The sequence below is a fragment of the Podarcis gaigeae genome (assembly GCF_964106915.1).
Source record: "Podarcis gaigeae genome assembly, chromosome: 2".
In the NCBI taxonomy this organism is placed as follows: domain Eukaryota; kingdom Metazoa; phylum Chordata; class Lepidosauria; order Squamata; family Lacertidae; genus Podarcis; species Podarcis gaigeae.
This window is the reverse complement of record NC_139679.1, coordinates 103,008,427-103,024,204: the sequence shown is the minus strand read 5'-3', so window position 1 is coordinate 103,024,204 and position 15,778 is coordinate 103,008,427. Positions and strand designations below refer to the sequence as shown.

At 47.4% G+C, this 15,778-nt stretch overlaps 1 long non-coding RNA gene across 1 annotated transcript; it reads left to right on the top strand.

Moving 5' to 3' along the window:
- The first annotated feature begins 278 nt into the window (after nt 1–278).
- On the top strand, nt 279–7,051 carry LOC310835690. Its single transcript, XR_014559725.1, has 2 exons — nt 279–4,628; nt 6,846–7,051. It is a non-coding gene; the product is annotated as an uncharacterized lncRNA (long non-coding RNA).
- The last annotated feature ends 8,727 nt before the right edge of the window (nt 7,052–15,778 follow it).

Sequence of the window (15,778 nt, the reverse complement as noted above, 5' to 3'; positions counted from 1 at the left end):
ACATTGAGGTCCAGCACCAAGGCCTGCTGGCACTTCCCTCACTGCGAGAAGTGAGGTTACAGGGAACCAGGCAGAGGGCCTTCTTAGTGGTGCCCGCCCTGTGGAACGCCCTCCCATCAGATGTCAAGGAAATATAACAAGTATCTGACTTTTAACAGACATCTGAAGGCAACCCTGTTTAGGGAAGTTTTTAATTTTTGATCGTGTTTTAAATATTCTGTTGGGAGCTGACCAGAGTGTCTGGGGAAACCCAGCCAGATGGGCGGGGTATAAATAATAAAGTTGTAGTAGTAATAGTAGTAGTAGTAGTAGTAATAGTAGTATAAGGAAAATGTATCCCTCCAGCACCCATCATCCCTTACCCCTGAGGCTGTTAGGACTTGAAATCCCATCCCTGCTCTATAAAGAACCCACCCCTCATTGCAATGGGCATATATCTAGAATAGAAACAAAGTTCATGTGCAAACAACTGCATGCCATAACTGCATTAACACACTTAGAAAAAATTAAGATGCTGTCTTTCTTGACAAGGCTGTGCTGACCTTCAGTGCCCCCTCCATTGATGATCTTCGATGTCCCTTCTATAAACTATGAGTAAATATGCATAAGATTGCACAGTTTGCGGCATTTTATTGGAGGGAAGGTAAAGAGAAGCTAAATCCTTGATAAAATGGCAATAAGAAAAGTGCATGTATCTCAGGCTGTCTTTAAAGGCCCAATAGCTGCTTCGCTTCTAAACATTGCATAGCCATGAAGGCTCATTTTCCATTTCATATGAATTCATCAAAACTGCTTGATAATGTACAGTTAGTATGTATCTGTCCAAGATAACAAATCATTTTTTTTTAGTTCCCAAGTTCCCTACTACAATGTCACCAATAACACCTTCCCTCCAAAAACGGACAGGTTTCTTTTAAACTGTGTCTTACCAGCCTGCCCAGTTAAATTATTTCTCTTGCGGTTTTGCAGACATAAACCTGAAACTGTATGCCAGATAATAAGAGAGAGAGAGAGAGACCCAAGAGGTATTGTATATTCTTAATCACTTAATAGCAATGACAACTCAAAGGAAACGAGAGATCAGCTAGCCTTTGTGCTTCCTTGGAAGAAGGAGAAAAATACCCATAGCAAAAAAAAACTGTGTGAGACCTAATCTCTCGAAACTGGTTTGGTGCTTGAATGAAGTGAAGTCTGTCACTGTTCCTCTGTGTCGTCTATGAACTGTATTTAGAATGTGCTTGAAGAGCCAGCGCTGACCCACACTGTTCTGATTTCCAGACGCTTTCTCTTCCCCCGTCCTCACCCCCAAGTATTTGATTGCCAAGTCACTCATTGGGTACAATTGTGCTTTTTTGCCTGCAGTCAGCCTCCTCTTTCTCCTGGTGCTGGATGCCTTCAGCGATGGCACAATCCAGGCTAGTGACATCCCCAGTTTGTTAACAAAATGAATCAGAAGGAAGAGGCTGGTTAGACATGAAAAGCTATTTCTGCAGAACGGCTTGACGACTGCCAAAAAGCAGGCAGGGAAGGAAGTGGAAAGAGTCATCTTGGCAGTTAACGAGATTTTATTTTTTTTAAATAATATGACACCAAAGGGTCTCTGGTGCCCTCCTTCCTGTGTCAGTTGGCTTTAAGAAGCCACATGGTGCCCTCACTTCCAATTATACTAGCAAAATTATTTCCAATATCATGGGTGGAATTGGGGCGGGGGGGCGGGGAGGACTTGCATATTGCCAGGACCCCTGCAGGGTTCAATATGTGTCTCTGCTGCACAAAGGGATGCATTGCACCGTCTCAGTGAATCCTGGGACCCAGTGTCCCATTGGGAGTGGTAGGGCAGAAGGCATGGAACCCAACAGTAGGTGACAGCACAGCCAGTGACAGGCGGAGCCAGCAAATTCCAGCTTCGTCCCCATCCTCCTCCCTGCTGGACACTACAAGGGCAACACTGAAAGGACGAAGATGGCAGCCAGTACCACTCTCTAGGCCAGTGTGAGGGCGAGGCTGGTGGGACAGTGCCCGCTTTGCCCTAATTGGCTGGCCTCCACTGGAGAGGAGGCAGGCTTTCTCGTCACCGGAACGGTGCCTGCAAATCCAGTGCATAAGAAAAATTAGCAGCCGGTCACTTGTATGGACAGCAGCCAAAGGGTCACAGTTAAGGATGGCTTGCTTCCTGCCCAAGATGTGCTTGGGCTGTTTTTGGTGCTCCGCACTTAGTTTTTCTTCTGAAGAATATCCTCCTACAAGCCTTAAGGTTCTCTTGCCCCTGCTGAAAGAGAGTGGCCTTTCACTTCAGGCAATGTGCAGAAGGAAATGTGATGTCTGGGGGGATGGGGGGGGGGTAGAACTAGAAGCACAACGTCACTCCATAGTCATCATAGTAATGAGCACATGGACAATATGTGAATAGGGCTAAAATGTGGTGGTGTAGCATCCTCATGATGTGTTCTACCTGCTTAGCTACACCTTCTTTCAGGATAACCCCTTCCCTTTTGCCACCTTTCCTCCCCCACCCAATAGACAGCATCCAGTGCCCACTGCCCTTGCTCAGTCCTCACTGGAGGGTGGACCAACCTCAATCTGTCCCCAGCCAGTCCCCTCCTGCCTACCTGTTCACTTCAACCAGTCCATATGGCAGCACTTCTAGTCTTCTTCATCCTCCTCCTCCTTAGTCTCAGTGTTGCCCTTTGTAGAACTCAGCAGAGAGGAGGATGGGGACAAAACTAGAATTCTTTGGCTCTGCCTGTTGCTGGCACTGGCTCCATATAAGGTTGGTCTCCCTGCCTTCTGCCCCACCAATAACCAATGGGTACCAGATACCACCAGCAATTTCTCTATGTGTGAGAGCCCTCTTCAGCCATCAACCCATTGTGCTCCTTGATGTGGTCATGCAGGATATGATCCTCCCTCTCATCTCAGTTGGAAGAAGAAGGTAGAACCCCAGGTCACCCTGTATTTGATTTCTCCTATCCAGCATTACTGACTAAAGGAGCATCAACCTTTGGAGCTGGGGATATGGAGAGGAGCCGGAGCTCTGTAGGAGAGGCTGTGCTTTGAATCCATAAAGTTCCCAGTTAAATCCCTGACTTCCTCCTCCAAGGATCTTTGGTACCATGATGGTAAAGTTGTCAGTCTGAGACCTTGGAGTAGTCCAGGGATGGGAAACCTGTGACACACAAACTTGGTGTTGTTGTCCTTTAACTCCCATCCACCCCAGTCGAAATAGTCAACAGTGAAGGATAATGGGAGTCCAACAACCTTTGGGCGGCCACAGGGTCCCATCCCTGCAATGAACAATACTGGGCCAGATAGACCAACTGGTCTGGCTCAGTATAACATAATTTCCCATGTGGACATATGTAGCTTGTGTGTTCTCATTCTGAGTGGCGGCATTTGTTTGGTTTCATTTCAATTATGCTATGGCTGCCTACTGTGAGATACTGTCCACATTTTTATTTTTATTCCATGCATACCTATTCACACACCCTAGGATAAAAGAGTGGTTTTGTGTTCATGTTATATTTTTAAACTCTTTGGGAAAAGATGCACTGAGTACCTGGAAATCTGCTCACAAATGCAGGTGCCATTTGCCTCTGTGTACATATCCCCAAGTCTGCATTTTTTTAAAAAAAGTATTGTTGTAGTAGATTTTCTTCTCATCAGAACTGGCAAGCGGGAGAATTTGGATTGACACCAGCGTTGCTGCCATCTCTACCCCCACCCGAATCTACTAATCCACGGAAATATAGGTGCGCCAAACAGGAATCCATACTGCAGTGATGAGTAGTACGATAGTACTTTCAGGAAGATGTATCAGCAAGTCCATCACTATCAGATTAAGGAGAATGCAGGAGACCAACGAGGGGAAAAAATGGAACAAGGAGAATGAAGGTGGAATAAACTCGCAAAACCATTCCATTTCCAAGTATAAAATAAATACCAATGTCAGAACATTCTCTAGGGGAAATTGGACAGGTACAGAGTCTTCTGCTGTACGAAGCACTCCTGGACTCTTCATAGTTAGTACACATTCTGCTATGGTCACAACAGGAGGCAGAACAATGGGTGCTGTGATGTCATACAGTTGTTGTAGAAAAAAACTGCAATAAGCAACCATTCTTGCTTTTTTATTAGTCAGGGATTAATTCATAATGATCTGAGAGGTAAGAAGAAATCTGTCCCTATATCATGTGATGGGAGATTTTCTGCCTTCGTTCAGAGCCAGTGACAAGGCTCCTTGCTTCAACCCTTCATCGTCTATATAGGTTGCCTTCCCCTTCCTTCCTTCTTTTTAGACCCTTCTCTACATTTGTTCTGGACACATACTGAATTGATTTGTGCTTGTAGCTGTGCTTTGGGAACATACAGAGAACTCCATCAGGTTCAGGTAGCATTCACAAGGAGCTGCTATTGGGAACATGTGTGCACCTGCTCCCTCATCCAGCAATGCAGATTCTAGGTTAGCAAAGGAGTGACTAGGGAGCTCACCCACATTTCAGATGTATACCAACAGCTACTCATAGCTATGCCTTTGTGGATGAAGATCTGAAGAGTTCAAGAGAAATCCCCATTGGCCCTTGGTAATTTTCACCATGAGATGATTTTACCTCGTCAGTTTCATGTGGCAGGTGCGTGTGTGTCTCTCTCTCTGTGTGTGTGTGTATATATATATACATACTCCTCCTCCACATGCATACCTGGTGACAGATGGTGTTTACCACTGCAGTGGGAAAGCTTGAGAACAAACAGGCTCCCTGATGTGGTAAATACCAGCTTTTCGGTTCGTGGGGGTGCGTTGATGAGAAAGTCATTGTGGTCCATGGGAAATTACGGCACTTGAAAGAGTCACCATTCAGATGGCTAGCTCTGGCCTTGCCTGCTCCATAAAGGGGGCAATAAAGAAAGAGGTGGAAGATCCATAAAAGGACTTTGTTTGGGCACCCACACCAGTCATAACTATCATCCAGGTGCCTGCTCATTCTTCAGGGGCTACCAGGAATTACATAGGGTGCAGAACATGTGGCCTTCCAGATGTTGGCATTCATCAACCCCAGCCAGCATGCTCATGAGAGCTGCAGCCCCCAACATCTGGAGACTGACAGATTCTCCTCACCCCTGCTGAATCACTACAGATAGCTATAGGTCTTCATAAAAACTGGGGGAGTTTTTGTTGTTGTCAAGAGTATCCAACAGCAAAGCCAGAGTCAATGCAGGCACAGTCCACAAACAGAGCAAATGGCACTTCAGACTCCAGACCATGGATAGGCAAACTAAGGCCCAGGGGCCGGATCCAGCCCAATCGCCTTCTCAATCCGGCCTGCAGACGGTCCGGGAATCAGTGTATTTTTACATTAGAATGCATCCTTTTCTTTAAAATGCATCTCTGGGTCATTTGTGGAGCCTGTCTGGTGTTTCTACACGAGTAGAATGTGTGCTTTTATTTAAAATGTATCTCTGGGTTATTTGTGGGGCATAGGAATTCTTTCATTTCCCCCCCAAAAAATATAGTCCAGCCCCCCCCCAGGTCTGAGGGACAGTGGACCGGCTCCCTGCTGAAAATGTTTGCTGACCCCTGCTCCAGACCTACTAGGTGAAGAAGGATGGCAAAGTGCCCCTTCTCCTCTCCCTGTCCCTGAAATAAACAGTGCCTACCTGTTCATTTTTTTTACCTGTTAATCCAACCCTACCAGACCCAAGATGTCCACTGCCTTCCTGGGGCTTAAGAGGAATCTAGCAGCGGTAAATGATGGGGAAACCTTGCCCCTCCTGAAGACCTCACCCTAATCTCCAACACTTAGGGACGGTTTTAAAAAACAGTGTATGAATTTTATTATCTCTCCCCAAAATGCAGTGGGTCCGCAAATCCCCATTCATACCCTAATTGGAAAGCTTTGGAGTGCATTGCTCAGGACAGGGGAGTGGAGCTTAAGGATGGGCCGTTCAGCAATTGGGGTGGGGGGGTGAGGGGGCAGGGGCAGGACATGCCAATGCATTTCCCATCCTGATTTTGGGGGGGGGCAGTTGAGGGCTGCACTCCATCCCCACAGCGGGGGCTTTTCTTTTCTTTCTCCCCACCAGCTTTGAGCAGGCCTGTTTCAGATTGGCCTTTTTATGTTTGATCTAAAGAATAGTTGTTGGCCAATTCCATCTTTTCATCACTGTTCTGCCAGGCCTAGATCCAAGCGGCTTGTCAGATGCTCATTAACTCCCCCTTTGGCTCTTTGCAGTGTGTCTCCTAAGCTCATTGTGCCAAGAACTCGCGCTTCTTTCTCTCCCTTTCTCTGCTCCATCAGGGAGACAAATTACTTTCCAAAAAGGGGGATCGCCAGGGATGGTTTAATGAGAATTTCTGCGGGGCTGGGACTGGTGGAAAAAGCGATGTAGTTAACATTCGGTGGACTTAATTGGACTTTTCTCTTCTACCTCCTTCAAAAAAAACCTCCGAAGCTATCCTGTTAATCTCTCATTTGTAATCAATTGTGTTGACTCAACAAAAGTCTAGGTCGTCCTTTCTTCCTGTCCCAGACAATCCTTTGTTGCCTCTAAATGCCTCATTCTTGAGTGCTCCTGGTCTTGTAGATGGGCTCGATTGTTGACAGTTCATTATTGCGCTTTTGTCCATTTAATCTCCCTCGCTGTGTTTTGCATGTGCATGCCTTAATGAGCTCCGTTGGCAATTAACATGTTTCTCGCAGCAAACTGGTTGCTCAGACGTTTGGAGGAGTGGAGTGCAGGAAAAGGGCAACGCAGCTGCCTTGCAAGGCTCCCCGCTTTCCCAGCCCCGGCACACATCTCTCTCTCTCTCTCCCTCCCTCTCTCCCTCTCTCCCTCTCTCTCTCCTCCAGGCAGAAAACTTGCCTCCCTTGTCGATCCACCTGGGACAACCTCCCTCCGCCACCAAGGAAAGAAAGGGGGGAGGCCGTTGATTGGGCTGCGAGTGGCGGCCTCCAACGCTCAGCCAGGCAAACGGAGTTTACACCCAAAGGGTGTTTGTGTGTTATTTGTTGTTTTTTTACTAATAAAAAAAATTCTGCACGCCTGCAAAATCCTGGCAAGTTTTTAAGTGTCATTCTTTACATAGAGGAACCTCTAACCCCCCCTTAGGCACTAGGCCTGTTCAAGCTGTTGTGTTCATGCCTGTGGCTTTGGAAAAGGGTTTTCTTTTAAAAAAAAAATACATTATTTGAAGCTTGCTGGCAAGATTGCTGAAGTGTGAGCAGTCATGGACAGAAGAAACATCTTGTGGTGGAAAAGATAATTGGAGGCGTGTGTGTGTGTGTGTGTGACAGAATTACCCTCCCCCTCAATTTTAACATTTTAATGCTATGAGTAGCATAGGCTAGAATAATGAATCGCCCACCTTGTTTTAGAGAGATGCTTGGGAGAGGGGATTGGGATCACAAACTGCACGTCATACATGCCCCAAAAGGAAAGGTTCCCCCCTCCACTGTGATACATATATATCACAATATATATCAATATATGATATATTGTTATTGTGTTTGTTCATTATTCTTCTCCGCTAGTGGTTTGGTGCTCACATCTGCAGAAGCCAATACATACGTTCCACATTTATTTACTTATATTTATATTGATTTCAAACACATTTGTAGCCTGGTATTTGGACCTTTAAAAGGGTGTGTGTGTCAGAATGGCTTACAGTAAAATGCACTGTTAGGTATTTGGTTTTGCTGTAACAAAATGTTCCAGTGTGGAGGATTTCTGTTCAGGATTTCTGCCAGCCATGCCCTTCCATACGATACTCTATTCCCAGTTCCCTTGTTTTCCCATTCCCCTGCCCAATAGACAGTGTTTTTCACCCATGGGAGATGCTTGATCTAGAATGAATGGGGGTTTTTTTAGGTTGAGGGTTTATGATCCCAGTCTACCTGTGCTTCTTCAAACCTTATGATGCCCCCCAGCTCACTAGCATATCCCTCTTGGACTTGCTTCTAAAGTCAGGGTTTGGAGTAGGCTCTTTGTGTATGCAACAGGTACTCTTTTTCTAAGCAGTACCAGCGGGGCTATTAATACCTATAAATGACACATTTGTTTATTTCCTTATACCCCACCTTTTCTCCAAGACCAAAGTGGCATGCATGGTCCTCCACCTGTCAATGTTATTCTCATGGCATCCCTGTGAGGTAGAGTTAAGCTGAGAAAAAGTGACTTGCCCAATGAGCTTCATAGCTTAGTGCGGATTTGAACCATTGTGTCCCAGGCCCTTGTTTGATACTCTAATCTTTGCACCAAACTATGCCAACCCTTACTGGAGTGATTAAGGTACAGGCACAGATTTTCAGCATATTGAGTCCCCAACTGGTGTAGTGTTTTACATAGACTTGTGGAGACATGTGTCTGATCCCTTCCTTTCCATGAAGCTAACAAAGAGGTTTTGGCTCAGTCAATCTTTAGATAGGATAAATGGGATGACCTAATAACAGAGAGATGGGACGTGGGTGGCACTGTGGTCTAAACCACAGAGCCTAGGACTTGCTGATCAGAAGGCTGGCAGTTCAAATCCCCGTGACGGGGTGAGTGAGTTCCCATTGTTCTGTCCCAGCTTCTGCCCACCTAGCAGTTCAAAAGCACGTCAAAGTGCAAGTAGATAAATAGGTACCGCTCTGGTGGGAAGGTAAACAGCATTTCCGTGCACTGCTCTGGTTTCTCCAGAAGCGGCTTAGTCATGCTGGCCACATGACCTGGAAGTGTCTTCTGACAAAGGCCGGCTCCCTCGGCCTATAGCCGACCCCAGAGCACGCAACCCCAGAGTCATTTGCGACTGGACCTAATGGTCAGGGGTACCTTTACCTTTACTTTAATAACAGAGAGTTGTGTTGGAGCAGGCCATAGGCCTAGCATCCTGTTCTCACGGTGGCCAACCAGCGGCCTATAACCTGCATGGCTGCTGCCTTTAATTTCTTGGAGGAAGGATGAGTGTGTAAATGTGAGAAATATGCAAATAAAATAGTGTAAGACAGCTCTAAAGGAAGAGCACCAGAAGCATGAATCAATATTGTGAGTGTTGCACTAAGGGTGGGAGAGTGTCATTAAAACTAGTGGTAACCTACTAACATATCTGTTGCTGTGCAGCAACTTGCTTCTAAAGCAGAAATGGGCAACCCTTAGACTGGTTTGCATATGATCCTCAGGCTAATTTCAAAAGCCATCTGCAAACAGTTTGATGTGTTTACTCGAATGTAACGTGCCCCTTTTGGGAGCCAAATCACATCTCTTGGGAACAAATGGCATTAACCATGGCTGCTTCCTCATCACTGAAAGTACAAACATTGGCTTTACCCCAGGTCTGTCTCCATCCCTTAGGCTAGTGGCTCCCAATTGGTGATCCATGGACCCAAGGGGTGTCTGTGGAACCTAGGGTGTCTGTGGAACCATTCACATAACAAAAAACTACCATAGACATATCAATATTTTTCAGAAGTAGGGGATCCATGGCTTGGCTTTTGAAAAATGGGGTCCACAGTACTTAGCTAATTAGGAAGCACTGTCTTGGCAGTTCCTTGACAGGCTAAATCAGGAGAAACTAGGCAATGCTTCTATTAGCAAAGCAAGAAACTGATTTTAGATGGTGTGCTATCCTATTTTAGCACCTGAGATGGAAAATAATAGAATTGTAGAGTTGGAAGGGAACCTGAGGGTCGTCTAGTCCAACACCCTGCAATGCAGAAATCTCAGCTACAGCACCTGTCAGGGGTTCAGAAGGAGAGACACAGGAGGGGGAGCAAATGGAGAGGGAGGAGGAGGAGTACGAGGGGGGCGCAGGCAGTGACAGTGGCCAGAGTTATTCCACAAGCCTCTCTAGCGAATCGGAGGACTCACAGAAGGGAGCGCCGGTGGCCAGAGCAAGGGAGATTCCAAGGGAGAAACCTCAAGAGGGAGGGGCCAGCGGGGAGTCCCTGAGCAGCAGCTGGAGATCAGGACCAGCGTCTCCACCAGAGCGCAGTGGGGAGGGGGAGTCCCAGGAGTCGGGACCAGTGTCCTCACCACCAGAGGGAGGAGAGGAGTCAGGTTTGGCAACACCCACATCAGGAAGCGGGGAAACGGTCAGAAGGAAAGTCACCGGCTGGGCGCGCGCGCCAAGTTCAAATGTACAGGAGCGCGGCACAGCGGGGAGCTCGGGAAGGGAGCCAGGTCCTAAAGCCCGCCGGAGGGAGGGGCAAGACTCAGGAGGCTCCGCGTCAGAGGAGTCCAGGAAGGAGGGAACCCCAGAGGGCAGAAGGACCCAACGCAGGAAAGAGCAGCGCAAGAGGTGGAGCCGGGCTAGAATCTTAAACTGGTGTGGGTGGAGCAGTGAGTCAGAGGGGACTTAGCCGGTCTAGCGTTAAGACGTGGGTCTGCGCGCCCAGAGCTTGGAAATGGAAACTAAACTTCAATAAAGACTTTTGTATATAATATCCACTGGGCGTTGGTCCTCTGTGAGCTGGGACCTAGCGGCAGTCCTGACAGCACCCATGACAGATGGTCATCCAGCCTCTCTTTAAAAAGCTCCTAAGAATGAGAGTCCACCATCACCTGAGGGAGTCTGTTCCACAAGTACCTCTGCCTTTTCATCACATCCTAAATATGCTTCCTCACTCTGCCACATAGTAGAGTCACTGACAAACTGGAACGTGTCCAGAGGAGGGCAACCAAAATGGTCAAAGGCCTGGAAACGATGCCTTATGAGGAACGGCTAAGGGAGCTGGGCATGTTTAGCCTGGAGAAGAGGAGGTTAAGGGGTGATATGATGGCCATGTTCAAATATATAAAAGGATGTCACATAGAGGAGGGAGAAAGGTTGTTTTCTGCTGCTCCAGAGAAGCGGACACGGAGCAATGGATCCAAACTACAAGAAAGAAGATTCCACCTAAACATTAGGAAGAACTTCCTGACAGTAAGAGCTGTTTGACAGTGGAATTTGCTGCCAAGGAGTGTGGTGGAGTCTCCTTCTTTGGAGGTCTTTAAGCAGAGGCTTGACAACCATATGTCAGGAGTGCTCTGATGGTGTTTCCTGCTTGGCAGGGGGTTGGACTCGATGGCCCTTGTGGTCTCTTCCAACTCTATGATTCTATGATTCTAGAGTCGCCCCTGTCTAAGAGAAACTGCTGCCTGAGACTTTGAAGAGCTCTTGCCTATCTGGGCAGAGCGCCTGCTGCAAACCTGTGGGGCACAGGAGCGTGTTTGAAAATCTGAGAAGCTCTCATGAGCATCACTAAATACCTACATCACAGAAGAAAATTTGCATCCCTCGCACACCTTGCCAAACAACAACAACAACAAATCCCACATATTTTTTTTGTTAAAGTTGGAAGGGGTAGAGGGCCTTGGCAGGCACTATGGGGGATTTCTGAGGTTGCCCCATCACCATACTAGTGCAGGGACATTTCAGTGGCTAGCAAGGCCTATGCAAATATTTATGTTATTGTACCAGTCTCAATTTGACCAAACTGCGGAAGGCAGTGGAGGACAGAGGTGCCTGGCGTTCTCTGGTCCATGGGGTCACGAAGAGTCGGACACGACTAAACGACTAAACTCCAGTCTCAAAAGTCCTCTCCTGTGTCCAGGGGTGCCATCTCTGCAAGGAGTGTGTGACATCACATGCACGGCGTGCAATATTGTGTCATTTGGGGGGGGGGGCTCCTCCTCCTCTCTGCAGCCAGCAAGGTACCCTTTTCCATGGGGAGGACTCAGAGGCATAAAGCCCCCTATCTCCTGAAAAGGGTGCCTCACTGGCTGGCTGCCTCTTTCTGGCTTTGCTCGTTGACTTTGTGGGTGCCTGGCTCCCACCATTATATTATGGTGGGAGCCCAAGCACCCACAGCCCCCTGGAGCTATTTCCTATGCCTGTGTCATGGAACAGTCAAGCACTAGCACTGGAACACACATAGTTAAAACGCCAGACTCTCTCCAGCTGCTGCTCAGCAGGGATGAGGCAGACACTGCTGCCTGATCTCTCCTATTGTGATTGAAGTGTCTGCATTTAGTTTGAGTTTCTGCAATTACAGCCCCATGTGAAATATCACCTTCCCAGGTGTAACAGAGACGAGGACTCAGCGTTAAAAAATACAGAACTGAGTGATCCATTTTCAGACCTGCGCGGAGACAGAAAATGCTGGAGTAGCACCTCTTGAAACCCTAAAAGGCTTCTCCCTGGGCTTCCAAACTGCCGGCCAAGTTTCCAGGTGCAAAATCCTGGCCACGTGGCAGTTAATGGGAATGTTGCCACTGACTTCAACAAGAGCTAAGATCATTGCCATGTTTAAAAAAACAACAACCAAAAACCTCACAAAGAGGAGGAACTTCAAGGAAACCCCTTCTTTATCCCTTAAGTAGTCTGGGGTGAAAGTGATAATTTGTTTTGCAAAGTCGGTGTTGCAAATGCATAGGTGCTTTGAGAAAACCCTGATCACCCTTATTTTTCCTCTGCAATGAAACACCTGAAACTTTAACACCTATATTTCCATCACAGCAGTTCTTCTGATGGTTGTGGTCATTCTGATCCTGCCATGTTCAGGGAACAATCCTAAACACAAGAAGCTTCCATAAAGCAGGCCAGTGTAAATTAAGCCAGCCTAATGTTGCACCAGATCCAGACTCTGCAGCCTAAACTGGCCTAAGCCCTGCAGAGGGGAGAAAAGCCTAAAGCCAGTGTGGTGTAGTGGTTAAGAGCGGTAGTCTCCTAATCTGGGGAACCGGGTTCGCGTCTCCGCTCCTCCACATGCAGCTGCTGGGTGACCTTGGGCTAGTCACACTTCTTTGAAGTCTCTCAGCCCCACTCACCTCACAGAGTGTTTGTTGAGGGGGAGGAAGGGAAAGGAGATTGTTAGCCGCTTTGAGACTCCTGAAGGGGAGTGAAAGGTGGGATATCAAATCCAAACTTTTCTTCTCTTCTTCTTAGTTACACCACCCTTTTTGCCATCTTAACTTATGCTGGGTTGTGTGGTCACATAACAGAACTGAAACGGCTTGGTATCCAGCCTAAGTCTAGCCTCTCTAGTTCCATCCCTGGGATATTTCTTTTTCAGGGTTTAAAGGTAAAGGGACCCCTGACCATTAGGTCCAGTCACGGACGACTCTGGGGTTGCGGTGCTCATCTCGCTTTATTGGCCAAGGGAGCCGGCGTACAGCTTCCGGGTCATGTGGCCAGCATGACTAAGCCTCTTCTGGTGAACCAGAGCAGCGCATGGAAACACCGTTTACCTTCCTGCCAGAGCAGTACCTATTTATCTCCTTGCACTGGTGTGCTTTCGAACTGCTAGGTTGGCAGGAGTAGGGACCGAGCAACGGAAGCTCACCCTGTCGTATGGATTCGAACTGCCAACCTTCTGATCGGCAAACCCTAGGCTCTGTGGTTTAACCCACAGTGCCACCCGTGTTCAGGGTTTACTCCACCTTAACACCTGCCAGGCTTGACTCAGCTGACTCCTTCAAGGCTCAGCCTGGAAGGGGGAGATGCTCTGGTGAATCTCCAGCTGAGCTGGGGATGAGGGAGTTAAGGCAATGTAGCTTAGCTGTGCTGGGAATCTCCCAGCTCAGCCAGAGATCCACTGGATCCTAACCCAGTCATCCAGGTAGATATCACTATCGGATTGCTCCCTCTTTTCTGAATTCTGTAGAGCATTTGCAGTCCTCTCAGTTTAAAATGTCACTGAGCATTTCACTTGTTTATATACAGAAGGGAACATGTGATGCAATATTAATATATTTTAAATTACTTTCTCGCTGCATCCAGATCAGGCCTCCTCTTTCCCTTCAGTTCAGTTACCATAATGTGTGCACCATCTTCTGTAGAGGCTTTTTTGAAAGCCCTTCGAAGATAGCTGTGTAAATCTAGAGTTCTTGATTCAGTGCTGTTGGAGCGAAATAAATGTTACTTAGCATCAACAGCAAATATTTCCTAGAAAGCTATACAATCTGGTGAGGGCCAGTGAAGTATGCCTCTAAAGTCAAATGCAGACTTCCCATCATGTAAAGAGCTGAGCATTGAGGAGAGGCATTATTTTGATGGGGCAAAGAAGAGAGTAACAGAAGATTAGCAGACTGAAAGCTGCCTGACGGTATACCGTAATTTAGCCAGTAAGTGCATTACATTATAGCAGTGGTTTTTAAGCAGTGTGCCATGGAACCTGGGGTACCTTGAATGCTGGCCAGGGGCGCCACGAAGCAGCCCTGACTATAAGCTCCACAGATGAATGGTGCTTCTGGCAGGCACCTCTCTTTGGGGCGGGGAGGGGGGCAGCTCAGAGACCAAGGATGGCAGCAGTAGCTGCCCGGAGGACTCCCAAGGAGAGGGGAAAGGAGAGAAGGCTGAGGGTGTTCAAAAAGGGGTGAGGGGCTGCTGGCTCTGCAGACATGGGGTGACATAACTGGGCTCCTGAGCTTCTCAGGGGTGCCACAGAAAGAATGTAGTTGGTTAAGGGAACCGTGGACTCCAAAAGGTTGAAAACCTCTGCACTATAACATGACACAGGGCAAAACACCAACTGAATGGCAATGCCCATCAACTTAGGATGGGACCTCAAATATTTTATTGGGGGGCTAAGGAACCATAGGAGTTGGCTCCTATGGCGTGTGTACACACAAACAGAGCTTTGACAAGAGATGCAATGAAAAATGCATTATGGATTGTCCCTGGTACAAAGGTGTGCATTGATTCCGCCACTGGCATGGAATGAGGGAGGATTTGAAGCCTGCTGGTGCTCAATAAATCTGCAGTGTTAAGCAAACTTACTATGGCATAAAGCTTGCTTTTGAGTAAACATGCCTAGAATCACACAGCACATCTGTCGCATAAGTGATATCATACAAAGTATTGCATACGGTCCCTATATCCGTAAGCATATTGTTAAGCATATTGTTCCAAAGACTTAATGCACAAATCTGCTTTTGTCAGGAAATTCTTATTTCTTCCTACTCCATATTAGTATCCATTTAAAACACACACGGCGAACCTCTTGGTGGGCTACAACTCCTATCAGTCCTGGTCACTGGCCAGGCTGGGAGGGGGGCGGTTGATGGGAGCTGGAGCAAAACAGCCTCTGGAGGACCCCAGCTCCCCCACCCCACATTTAAAGCTACCAGGGTGGCAGCAGATACTTTTAATGAAAAATGTTCCAGTAAGTTGATGTCACTGACAAACTTCTGTTGCATTGTATATAAGTTCCCCAACCTCTTTTCTGCAAACTGCTTCTCAAAAGCCACAAAACTTTGCCACTATGTAGAGATCCAAGCGTAGATACAGATGCATTCTGCATGAGCCGACTCTCAGTTGTCCTCTAGGAAAGTATTAAGTGGAAAGCAGGGCACAATGTAGAGCAATTGCTACTCACTTTCTCTACAGGATCAGTTGCCCGCTCTCAGTTGCCATGTGACAGCCGGCCAGAGAACACCTGCAACAACAGAATCAGCCCCAGAGGAGCCCTAATAAGCCTTGGAGGCACCCATAGCCCAGTGGCAGAGCCACATGCCTTGCATCCAGAAAGTCCTTGCACCTGCCATTAAAAACTCTGTTAAGAAGAACTAGGGAAGACCTCTCCCAGGGAATACTGGACTGGGCAGACTGTCAGTAGAAGGCAACTTGGATGCCACTTTTTAACACGAAAAATTCCACTTGGCTGATAAAGGGGGCAGAGGGGGAGATCCCTAAAGCTGGTGCTTTGGAAAGTTCTGCTGGCCGGCCATTTTAATATTTCAATCAGAAAATGATATAAGCTTACCAAATCCAAGTACACAGAGCACATTGACTGTCAGCCATATAGTTTCACACCAGCATTAGGTC